The sequence below is a fragment of the Cherax quadricarinatus genome, chromosome 11 (genome assembly GCF_038502225.1).
Source record: "Cherax quadricarinatus isolate ZL_2023a chromosome 11, ASM3850222v1, whole genome shotgun sequence".
Taxonomy (NCBI): Eukaryota; Metazoa; Arthropoda; class Malacostraca; order Decapoda; family Parastacidae; genus Cherax; species Cherax quadricarinatus.
Genome location: NC_091302.1, coordinates 1,312,981 through 1,325,480, shown reverse-complemented (window position 1 = coordinate 1,325,480; position 12,500 = coordinate 1,312,981). Strand labels below are relative to the sequence as shown.

The 12,500-nt window shown below is 49.9% G+C and overlaps 1 protein-coding gene across 2 annotated transcripts in view; it reads left to right on the top strand.

Annotated features, from left to right (window-relative positions):
• LOC128687682 (uncharacterized) overlaps positions 1-12,500 on the top strand; it is a 271,524-nt gene that overhangs the window by 14,832 nt on the left and 244,192 nt on the right. The gene's annotated exons all lie outside the window — the stretch shown is intronic.

Sequence of the window (12,500 nt, the reverse complement as noted above, 5' to 3'; positions counted from 1 at the left end):
GCCATCTTCCCAACTGGGGATCAGAATCTGAGGAAAGACAGAGGGGGGTGGAGGAGTGGCACTGCTCATCGAAAACCAATGGGATTTTGAGGAGCTAGAGAAAGGAGACAGAGAAGCAAGGGACTACATAATAGGAAAACTTCAAACTGGAGGTCCCAAGGTAGTGATTGGAGCGATGTATAACCCACCAACGAATAGCAGGAGGCCAAGGCAAAAATATGATGAGAGTAACAGAGCGATGGTTGACACACTGGGTGAAGTGGCCAGAAGGGTCCATTGTGGTGATTGTGGTTCTGAGCATCAAATACATAGTAGAGTTACAAGTGGAGAGGGAAGCAGGAAGGGCAGGACGAGTGAAGTCAAACTACAAGAGAGGGGACTACACAGGCATGAAGAATTTCCTGCACGAGGATCAGTTGCACAGACAACTGGCAGGGAGATCAGTAAATGTGATGATGGAATATGTGATAACAATATGCAAGGAAGCAGAGGAGATGTTTGTACCCAAGGGTAACAGAAATAATGAGAAGGCCTGGACGAGCCCTTGGTTCACCCAAAGGTGTAGAGAGACCAAAACCAAGTGCTGTAAAGAATGGAATGAGTATAGAAGGCAAAGGACCCAGGAGAATAAGGAGAGTAGTCGAAGAGCGAGAAATGAACATGTGCAGGTAAGGAGGGAGGCCCAACAACAATATGAAAATAAGACAGCAGCGAAAGCCAAGTCCGACCCGAAGTTGTTGTGCAGTCACATCAGGAGGAAATCAACAATCAAGGGCCAGATAATCAGGCTGAGGAAGGAAGGAGGGGAGATCACAAGAAACGACCAAGAAGTATTTGAGGAGCTCAACGTGAGATTCAAAGAAGTGTGCAGAGGAGACAGAAGGGACTCCAGAAAGACGAAGAGGTGGGGTACACCACCAAGTGCTGGAAACAATACATACAACCGAGGAGGAGAAGAGGCTGCTTAGTGAACTATATATCTCGAAGGCGATGAGGCCGGACATCTCTCCATGGGTCCTGAGAGAGGGAGCAGAGGCGCTATGTGTACCACTAACAACAATCTTCAACAAATCTATCGAAACAGGGTGACTACATGAGGTATGGAAGACAGCCAATGTAGTCCCAATCTTTAAAAAAGGAGACAGACACGTAGCATTAAACTACAGACCAGTGTCACTGACATGTATAGTATGCAGAGTCATGGAGAAGATTATCAGGAGAAGAGTGGTGCAACACCTAGAAAGGAATAAACTTATCAACGACAACCAGCACGGATTCAGGGACGGGAAATCCAGTGCCATAAACATACTGGAGTTCTGTGACAAGGTGACAGCAGTAAGGCAAGAGAAGGGAGGGTAGATTGCGTTTTCTTAGACTGTAATAAGGCACTGGACACAGTTCCACACAAGAGATTAGTTCAAAAGCTGGAGGACCAAGCAGGGATAACAGGGAAGGCACTACAATGGATCAGGGAATACTTGTCAGGAAGACAGTAGCGAGTCATGGTGCGTGGCGAGGTGTCAGAGTGGGTACGTGAGACCAGCGGGGTCCCACAGGGGTCAGTCCTAGGACCAGTGCTGTTTCTGGTATTTGTGAACGACTCCCAAGTGTCCCTGTTTGCAGACGATGTGAAGTTAATGAGAATTCAATCGGATGAGGACCAGGCAGAACTACAAAGGGATCTGGACAGACTGCAGGCCTGGTCCAGAAACTGGCTCCTGGTCTTCAACCACCAAGTGAAAAGTCATGAAGTTTGGGGAAGGACAAAAAAGACCGCAGACGGAGTACAGGTTAGGGGATCAAAGGCTGAAAACTTCATTTAAGTATTACATGCATGTAATGCATGTACCCTGAGGCGCACGTCAATCAAATAACTGCTGCAGCATATGGGCGCTTGCCAACCTGAAAACAGCATGTCGACATCTAAATAAGGAGTCATTTAGGACACGGTACACCGAGTATGTCAGGCCCATACTGGAGTATGCAGCCAGAGTATGGAACCCACACCTGGTCAAACACTTCAAGAAATTAGAGAAAGTGCAAAGGTTTGCAAAAAGACTAATCCCAGAGGTAAGGGGCATATCCTACGAGGAGAGGTTAAGGAAAATCGACCTGACGACACTGGAGGACAGGAGAGATTGGGTGATGTGGTAACGATATATAAAATACCGAGAGGAATTGACGAGGTGGACAGAAACAGGATATCCTGCTCCAGAGATGTGACATAGCAACAAGGGGTGACTCAGTTGAGTCACAGGGATGTTAGGAAGTACTTCTTCAGTCATAGAGTTGTCACGAAATGGAATAGTCTGGAAATAATGTAGTGGAGGCAGGATCCATACATAGCTTTAAGAAGAGGTATGATGAAGCTCCTTGAGTAGGCAGAGAGTGGACCTAGTAGCGCTCAGCGACGAGGCGGGGCCAGGAGCTATGGATCGACCCCTGCAACCAAATATAGTTGAGCACACAGACACACACACACACACACACACACACACACACACACACACACACACACACACACACACACACACACACACACACACACACACACACACACACAACACACACACACACCGAAGTGTCCCTGTTTGCAGATGACGTGAAGTTGTTGAGAAGAATTCACTCGATCGAAGACCAGGCAGAACTACAAAGGGATCTGGACAGGCTGCAGACCTGGTCCAGCAATTGGCTCCTGGAGTTCAACCCCACCAAGTGCAAAGTCATGAAGATTGGGGAAGGGCAAAGAAGACCGCAGATGGAGTACAGTCTAGGGGGTCAGAGACTACAAACATCACTCAAGGAAAAAGATCTTGGGGTGAGTATAACACCAGGCACATCTCCTGAAGCGCACATCAACCAAATAACTGCTGCAGCATATGGGCGCCTGGCAAACCTCAGAACAGGGTTCCGACATCTTAATAAGGAATCGTTCAGGACCCTATACACCAGTTTGGAACCCACACCTAGCCAAGCATGTAAAGAAACTAGAGAAAGTGCAAAGGTTTGCAACAAGACTAGTCCCAGAGCTAAGAGGTATGTCCTATGAGGAGAGGTTAAGGGAAATCAACCTGACGACACTGGAGGACAGGAGAGATAGAGGGGACATGATAACGACTTACAAAATACTGAGAGGAATTGACAAGGTGGACAAAGACAGGATGTTCCAGAGACTGGACACAGTAACAAGGGGACACAGTTGGAAGTTGAAGACACAGATGAATCAAAGGGATGTTAGGAAGTATTTCTTCAGCCACAGAGTAGTCAGGAAGTGGAATAGTTTGGGAAGCGATGTAGTGGAGTCAGGATCCATACATAGCTTTAAGCAGAGGTACGATAAAGCTCATGGTTCAGGGAGAGTGACCTAGTAGCGACCAGTGAAGAGGCGGGGCCAGGAGCTTGGACTCGACCCCTGCAACCTCAACTAGGTGAGTACAACTAGGTGAGTACATACACACACACACACACACACACACACACACACACACACACACACACACACACACACACACAGGATAAGATAATCCAGTATGAAGGTCATTTTAATAACTTCCAACAATTGAAGTTAGTCACTCCATTTACTGCAGCCAAGTGACACACCAGTTACATGACCCCTTAACAGTCACCCCTTAATGGCACAATCACCCCTTATAAGAGTCACGCATTAACCCCCCCCCCTTACACACAAACTTCTCACTCACTGGGGTAGATACATGACCAAAAAAAATATTTGAAATGAAAGATAATAATGATAACAATAATTGTAATAATAACTGGCAGCAAGGTGGGTTAAAATGTTAATATAACAGGCGGGAAATGTTTACTTTGTCAGGTGGTGAACATTTAACATTGTTACCCAAGAAGGGATCTCTCTCTTTCTCTTTTTTCTTTCTCTTTCTTCTCTCCCTTTTCCTCTCTTTTTCTCTTTTTTCTTTCTCTTTCTTCTCTCCCTTTTCCTCTCTCTTTCTCTTTGTCATTATTCTATTTGTATTTCTCTCTCACTCATTCCTTCTCTCTCTGACTTTCACTTTCTTTGTTCTCCTCAGAAGAAAATGTGGTAACCATTTTTTTTGTGTGTTGACGCCGGGAGCCTGGTGTTACCTTGAGCAACTGTACCATCCTGTGTTGACGCCGGGAGCCTGGTGTTACCTTGAGCAACTGTACCATCCTGTGTTGACGCCGGGAGCCTGGTGTTACCTTGAGCAACTGTACCATCCTGTGTTGACGCCGGGAGCCTGGTGTTACCTTGAGCAACTGTACCATCCTGTGTTGACGCCGGGAGCCTGGTGTTACCTTGAGCAACTGTACCATCCTGTGTTGACGCCGGGAGCCTGGTGTTACCTTGAGCAACTGTACCATCCTGTGTTGACGCCGGGAGCCTGGTGTTACCTTGAGCAACTGTACCATCCTGTGTTGACGCCGGGAGCCTGGTGTTACCTTGAGCAACTGTACCATCCTGTGTTGACGCCGGGTGCCTGGTGTTACCTTGAGCTACTGTACCATCCTGTGTTGACGCCGGGAGCCTGGTGTTACCTTGAGCAACTGTACCATCCTGTGTTGACGCCGGGAGCCTGGTGTTACCTTGAGCAACTGTACCATCCTGTGTTGACGCCGGGAGCCTGGTGTTACCTTGAGCAACTGTACCATCCTGTGTTGACGCCGGGAGCCTGGTGTTACCTTGAGCAACTGTACCATCCTGTGTTGACGCCGGGAGCCTGGTGTTACCTTGAGCAACTGTACCATCCTGTGTTGACGCCGGGAGCCTGGTGTTACCTTGAGCAACTGTACCATCCTGTGTTGACGCCGGGTGCCTGGTGTTACCTTGAGCAACTGTACCATCCTGTGTTGACGCCGGGAGCCTGGTGTTACCTTGAGCAACTGTACCATCCTGTGTTGACGCCGGGAGCCTGGTGTTACCTTGAGCAACTGTACCATCCTGTGTTGACGCCGGGAGCCTGGTGTTACCTTGAGCAACTGTACCATCCTGTGTTGACGCCGGGAGCCTGGTGTTACCTTGAGCAACTGTACCATCCTGTGTTGACGCCGGGAGCCTGGTGTTACCTTGAGCAACTGTACCATCCTGTGTTGACGCCGGGAGCCTGGTGTTACCTTGAGCAACTGTACCATCCTGTGTTGACGCCGGGAGCCTGGTGTTACCTTGAGCAACTGTACCATCCTGTGTTGACGCCGGGAGCCTGGTGTTACCTTGAGCAACTGTACCATCCTGTGTTGACGCCGGGAGCCTGGTGTTACCTTGAGCTACTGTACCATCCTGTGTTGACGCCGGGAGCCTGGTGTTACCTTGAGCTACTGTACCATCCTGTGTTGACGCCGGGAGCCTGGTGTTACCTTGAGCAACTGTACCATCCTGTGTTGACGCCGGGAGCCTGGTGTTACCTTGAGCAACTGTACCATCCTGTGTTGACGCCGGGAGCCTGGTGTTACCTTGAGCAACTGTACCATCCTGTGTTGACGCCGGGAGCCTGGTGTTACCTTGAGCAACTGTACCATCCTGTGTTGACGCCGGGAGCCTGGTGTTACCTTGAGCAACTGTACCATCCTGTGTTGACGCCGGGAGCCTGGTGTTACCTTGAGCAACTGTACCATCCTGTGTTGACGCCGGGAGCCTGGTGTTACCTTGAGCTACTGTACCATCCTGTGTTGACGCCGGGAGCCTGGTGTTACCTTGAGCTACTGTACCATCCTGTGTTGACGCCGGGAGCCTGGTGTTACCTTGAGCAACTGTACCATCCTGTGTTGACGCCGGGAGCCTGGTGTTACCTTGAGCAACTGTACCATCCTGTGTTGACGCCGGGAGCCTGGTGTTACCTTGAGCAACTGTACCATCCTGTGTTGACGCCGGGAGCCTGGTGTTACCTTGAGCAACTGTACCATCCTGTGTTGACGCCGGGAGCCTGGTGTTACCTTGAGCAACTGTACCATCCTGTGTTGACGCCGGGAGCCTGGTGTTACCTTGAGCAACTGTACCATCCTGTGTTGACGCCGGGAGCCTGGTGTTACCTTGAGCAACTGTACCATCCTGTGTTGACGCCGGGAGCCTGGTGTTACCTTGAGCAACTGTACCATCCTGTGTTGACGCCGGGAGCCTGGTGTTACCTTGAGCTACTGTACCATCCTGTGTTGACGCCGGGAGCCTGGTGTTACCTTGAGCAACTGTACCATCCTGTGTTGACGCCGGGAGCCTGGTGTTACCTTGAGCAACTGTACCATCCTGTGTTGACGCCGGGAGCCTGGTGTTACCTTGAGCAACTGTACCATCCTGTGTTGACGCCGGGAGCCTGGTGTTACCTTGAGCTACTGTACCATCCTGTGTTGACGCCGGGAGCCTGGTGTTACCTTGAGCAACTGTACCATCCTGTGTTGACGCCGGGAGCCTGGTGTTACCTTGAGCAACTGTACCATCCTGTGTTGACGCCGGGAGCCTGGTGTTACCTTGAGCAACTGTACCATCCTGTGTTGACGCCGGGAGCCTGGTGTTACCTTGAGCAACTGTACCATCCTGTGTTGACGCCGGGAGCCTGGTGTTACCTTGAGCAACTGTACCATCCTGTGTTGACGCCGGGAGCCTGGTGTTACCTTGAGCAACTGTACCATCCTGTGTTGACGCCGGGAGCCTGGTGTTACCTTGAGCAACTGTACCATCCTGTGTTGACGCCGGGAGCCTGGTGTTACCTTGAGCAACTGTACCATCCTGTGTTGACGCCGGGAGCCTGGTGTTACCTTGAGCTACTGTACCATCCTGTGTTGACGCCGGGAGCCTGGTGTTACCTTGAGCTACTGTACCATCCTGTACTGACGCCGGGAGCCTGGTGTTACCTTGAGCAACTGTACCATCCTGTACTGACGCCGGGAGCCTGGTGTTACCTTGAGCTACTGTACCATCCTGTGTTGACGCCGGGAGCCTGGTGTTACCTTGAGCAACTGTACCATCCTGTGTTGACGCCGGGAGCCTGGTGTTACCTTGAGCAACTGTACCATCCTGTGTTGACGCCGGGAGCCTGGTGTTACCTTGAGCTACTGTACCATCCTGTACTGACGCCGGGAGCCTGGTGTTACCTTGAGCAACTGTACCATCCTGTGTTGACGCCGGGAGCCTGGTGTTACCTTGAGCAACTGTACCATCCTGTGTTGACGCCGGGAGCCTGGTGTTACCTTGAGCAACTGTACCATCCTGTACTGACGCCGGGAGCCTGGTGTTACCTTGAGCACTGTACCATCCTGTGTTGACGCCGGGAGCCTGGTGTTACCTTGAGCTACTGTACCATCCTGTGTTGACGCCGGGAGCCTGGTGTTACCTTGAGCTACTGTACCATCCTGTGTTGACGCCGGGAGCCTGGTGTTACCTTGAGCAACTGTACCATCCTGTACTGACGCCGGGAGCCTGGTGTTACCTTGAGCAACTGTACCATCCTGTACTGACGCCGGGAGCCTGGTGTTACCTTGAGCAACTGTACCATCCTGTACTGACGCCGGGAGCCTGGTGTTACCTTGAGCAACTGTACCATCCTGTACTGACGCCGGGAGCCTGGTGTTACCTTGAGCAACTGTACCATCCTGTGTTGACGCCGGGAGCCTGGTGTTACCTTGAGCAACTGTACCATCCTGTACTGACGCCGGGAGCCTGGTGTTACCTTGAGCAACTGTACCATCCTGTACTGACGCCGGGAGCCTGGTGTTACCTTGAGCACTGTACCATCCTGTGTTGACGCCGGGAGCCTGGTGTTACCTTGAGCTACTGTACCATCCTGTGTTGACGCCGGGAGCCTGGTGTTACCTTGAGTAACTGTACCATCCTGTACTGACGCCGGGAGCCTGGTGTTACCTTGAGCAACTGTACCATCCTGTGTTGACGCCGGGAGCCTGGTGTTACCTTGAGCAACTGTACCATCCTGTGTTGACGCCGGGAGCCTGGTGTTACCTTGAGCAACTGTACCATCCTGTGTTGACGCCGGGAGCCTGGTGTTACCTTGAGCAACTGTACCATCCTGTGTTGACGCCGGGAGCCTGGTGTTACCTTGAGCTACTGTACCATCCTGTGTTGACGCCGGGAGCCTGGTGTTACCTTGAGCTACTGTACCATCCTGTGTTGACGCCGGGAGCCTGGTGTTACCTTGAGCAACTGTACCATCCTGTGTTGACGCCGGGAGCCTGGTGTTACCTTGAGCAACTGTACCATCCTGTGTTGACGCCGGGAGCCTGGTGTTACCTTGAGCAACTGTACCATCCTGTGTTGACGCCGGGAGCCTGGTGTTACCTTGAGCAACTGTACCATCCTGTGTTGACGCCGGGAGCCTGGTGTTACCTTGAGCAACTGTACCATCCTGTGTTGACGCCGGGAGCCTGGTGTTACCTTGAGCTACTGTACCATCCTGTGTTGACGCCGGGAGCCTGGTGTTACCTTGAGCAACTGTACCATCCTGTGTTGACGCCGGGAGCCTGGTGTTACCTTGAGCTACTGTACCATCCTGTGTTGACGCCGGGAGCCTGGTGTTACCTTGAGCTACTGTACCATCCTGTACTGACGCCGGGAGCCTGGTGTTACCTTGAGCAACTGTACCATCCTGTTGTGACGCCGGGAGCCTGGTGTTACCTTGAGCAACTGTACCATCCTGTGTTGACGCCGGGAGCCTGGTGTTACCTTGAGCAACTGTACCATCCTGTGTTGACGCCGGGAGCCTGGTGTTACCTTGAGCAACTGTACCATCCTGTGTTGACGCCGGGAGCCTGGTGTTACCTTGAGCAACTGTACCATCCTGTGTTGACGCCGGGAGCCTGGTGTTACCTTGAGCAACTGTACCATCCTGTGTTGACGCCGGGAGCCTGGTGTTACCTTGAGCAACTGTACCATCCTGTGTTGACGCCGGGAGCCTGGTGTTACCTTGAGCAACTGTACCATCCTGTGTTGACGCCGGGAGCCTGGTGTTACCTTGAGCTACTGTACCATCATTTTCTTGCTTACTGCCACCAACAGCCGGACCTACATTATGGCACACCTCAAGCTTCAACTATTATGGCAGATCTGAAACTTGAACTATTATGGGGGACATGAAGACTGAAAAGCTATGGGATTCCTGAAGCTTGAACTGTTATAGGGTCCCTGAAGGTTGAACTGTTAAGGCGTCCCTAAAGGTTGGACTGTTAGGGCGTCCCTGAAGGTTGAACTGTTACGGCGTCCCTGAAGGTTGAACTGTTATGGGGTCCCTGAAGCTTGAACTGTTATAGAGTCCCTGAAGCTTGAACTGTTATGGCGTCCCTGAAGGTTGAACTGTTACAGGTTCCCTGAAGCCTGAACTGTTATGGGGGCAATAAAGCTTGAACTATTATAGGGGTCCGGAAGCTTGAATTGTTATAGGGTCCTGAAACTTGAACTCTCATGGACCCCTTCACAATCATGGACCATTTTCACAGTCATGAGCCACCTTCACAATCATGGACCACCTTCACAATCATGGACCACCTTCACAATCATGGACCACCTTCACAATCATGCACCACCTTCAAAATCATGGACCACTTTCACAATCATGGACCACCTGGTCAAGTCTGACTTTCGATGCTATGTTGTTTTTCGTACTGTCGCTGAGCCTCCCTCCTTATCTGTGCATGCTCGTTTCTGGCTCTTCGACTAATATCTCTATTTTTCTGGGTCCTTTGCCTTCTGTGCTTTTTCCATTCTCTATTGCACTTAGTTTTTGCCTCCCTACACCTTCGGGTAAACCAAGGGCTCGTTCTGATCTTTCCATTATTTCTGTTTCGCTTGGGAACACAGGAGGAAAACAACAGTCAAGGACGAACAAGTGTTGGATGAAATACACACAACCGAGGAGGTGAAGAAGCTGCCAAGTGAACTTGACACCTCAAAGGCGGTGGGACCAGACAACTCTCCTGACAACGCTGTGTGTGCCACTAACCACAATTTTCAACACATCCCGTGAAACTGGGCACCTACCTGAGGTATGGAAGACGACAAATGTAGTCCCTCTTTTTAAGGAAGGAGACAAAACGAGGCGCTAAACTACAGACCAGTGTCACTGACGTGTATAGTATGCAAAGTCATGGAGAAGATTGGTGGAGCATCTAGAACGGAACAAGATTATAAACGACAATCAGCATGGATTCATGGAAGGCAAATCCTGTGTCACAAACCTACTGGATTTTTATGACAAAGTAACAGAAGAAACGAGATAGAGGGGTGGGTTGATTGGACTGCAAGAAGGCTTTCGACACAGTTCCTCACAAGAGATTAGTGCAGAAGCTAGAGGATCAGGCACATATAACAGGAAGGGCACTACAATGGATCAGAGAATACCTGACAGGAAGGCAACAACGAGTCACGGAACGTGAGGAGGTATCACAGTGGGCGCCTGTGACGAGCGGTTTCCCACAGAGGTCAGTCCTAGGACCAGGGCTATTTTTGGTATATGTGAATGACATGATGAAAGGGACAGACTCAGAAGTGTCCTTGTTCGCAGATGATGTGAAGTTAATGAGGAGAATTAAATCAGATTAGGATCAGGCAGGACTGTAAAGAGATCTGGACAGGCTGGACACCTGACCCAGCAGTGGCTTTTCGAATTTAACCCCGCCAAATGCAAAGTGATAAATATCGGGGAAGGGCAAAGAAGTCTGCAGACAGAATATAAGCCAGGCGGCCAAAGACTGCAAACCTCATTCAAGTAGAAAGATCTTGGGGTGAGTATAATACCGAGCATGTCTTCGGAAGCACACAACCAGATAACTGCTGCAGCATATGGGCGCCTGGCAAACCTAAGAATAGCGTTCCGATATCTCAGTAAAGAATCGTTCAATACTCTATACACTGTGTAAGTCAGGACCATACTGGAGTATGCAGCAGCAGTTTGGAACCCACACCTGGTCAAGCACGTCAAGAAATTAGAGAAAGTGCAATTGGAAGTTGAATACTCAGATGAGTGAAAGGGATGTTAGGAAGTATTTCTTCAGTCATAGAGTTTTCAGGAAGTGGAATAGTTTGGCAAGTGATGTAGTGGAGGCAGGATCCATACATAGCTTTAAGAAGAGGTATGATAAAGCTCATGGGGCAGGAAGAGTTACCTAGTAGCGGCCAGTGAAGAGGCGGGGCCAGGAGCTGTGATTCGACCCATGCAACCACAATTAGGTGAATTAGGTGAGTACACGTACACACACACACACACACACGCACACACACACACAAACACACACACACACACACACACTCTCACACACACATCCTAGACCAGTAATCAATAAGTAAAAATACATAGTGTCGGCTGTATCATCCTCTCACAACCTGAGGTCATGTGTGTGTTTGTGATTGCAATGTGTACTCACCCAGTTATGTGTGTGGGGGTCGAGACTCAGCACCTGGCCCCGCCTCTTTAACGACTCTGAGCGACGTCACTGATTTCTGACGTCTTTAACATTATCATATCTACTCTTGAAACTGTGTATTGACTCCACCAGTGCCTAATCCAAGTCACCCTGAGGCTAAAGAAGTACTTCCTGACATCCCTATGATTCATCTGTGTCCCTATCAACCCTATCAATTCCCCTAAAGATTTTGAACGTAGTACCCATATCTCCCCCTTGTCCTCCTCCCTTACCAGATGGTCAGGTTTAATTCCTACAGCCTATCTTCACAGTGCATCATTCCTCTCATTACTAGCACTTATCTGCTCTCAGGTTAGTTTGTCGTATTTTATATCAGATTAGCAAACCTGATACCTATTGGTACCACTTAGATGGTATCTATTGGTGCCACATTGATGGTATCTATTGGTTCCACATAGATGGCATCTATTGGTGCCACATAGATGGCATCTATTGCTTCTCTACAGATAACTTCAGGAATATTACATTCAACTCTCACAAAATCGTAATAACGCAATTGCGATTTTACTGAGGTATCGGAACGCTATTCACAGGTTTGCCAGGCACCCATATGCTGCAGCAGTAATCTGGTTCATGTGCACTTCAGAAGATGTGCTCGGCATTATACTCACCCCTAGATCCTTGTCCTTGAGTGAGGTTTGCCACCTATCCTATACTGTGTGGTCTTCTTTGCCCTTCCCCGATCTTCACGACTTTGCACTTGGCGGGGTTAAATTCAAGGAGCCAGTTGCTGGACCAAGCTTCCAGCCTGTCCAGGTCTCTTTGTAATCCTTCCTGGTCCTCATCTGATTTAATTCTCCTCATTAACTTCACATCATCTGCAAACTGGGACACTTCTGAGTCTATCCCTTCCATCATGTCATGGCCTTCTTACAGTCTAAGAAAATGCAATCTACCCACCCTCTCTCTATCTTGTCTTACTTCCGTTACCTTGTCATAAAAGTGCAGTAGGTTTGTGACATAGGATTTCCCTTCCATGAATCCGTGCTGACTCAGGACATCGTAATGACACGATTGCAAACAAACCATCCCACGGACGGGGATACAACCCGCGACGAGCTAGAGTTCGTCACGGCCACACTAGCTGG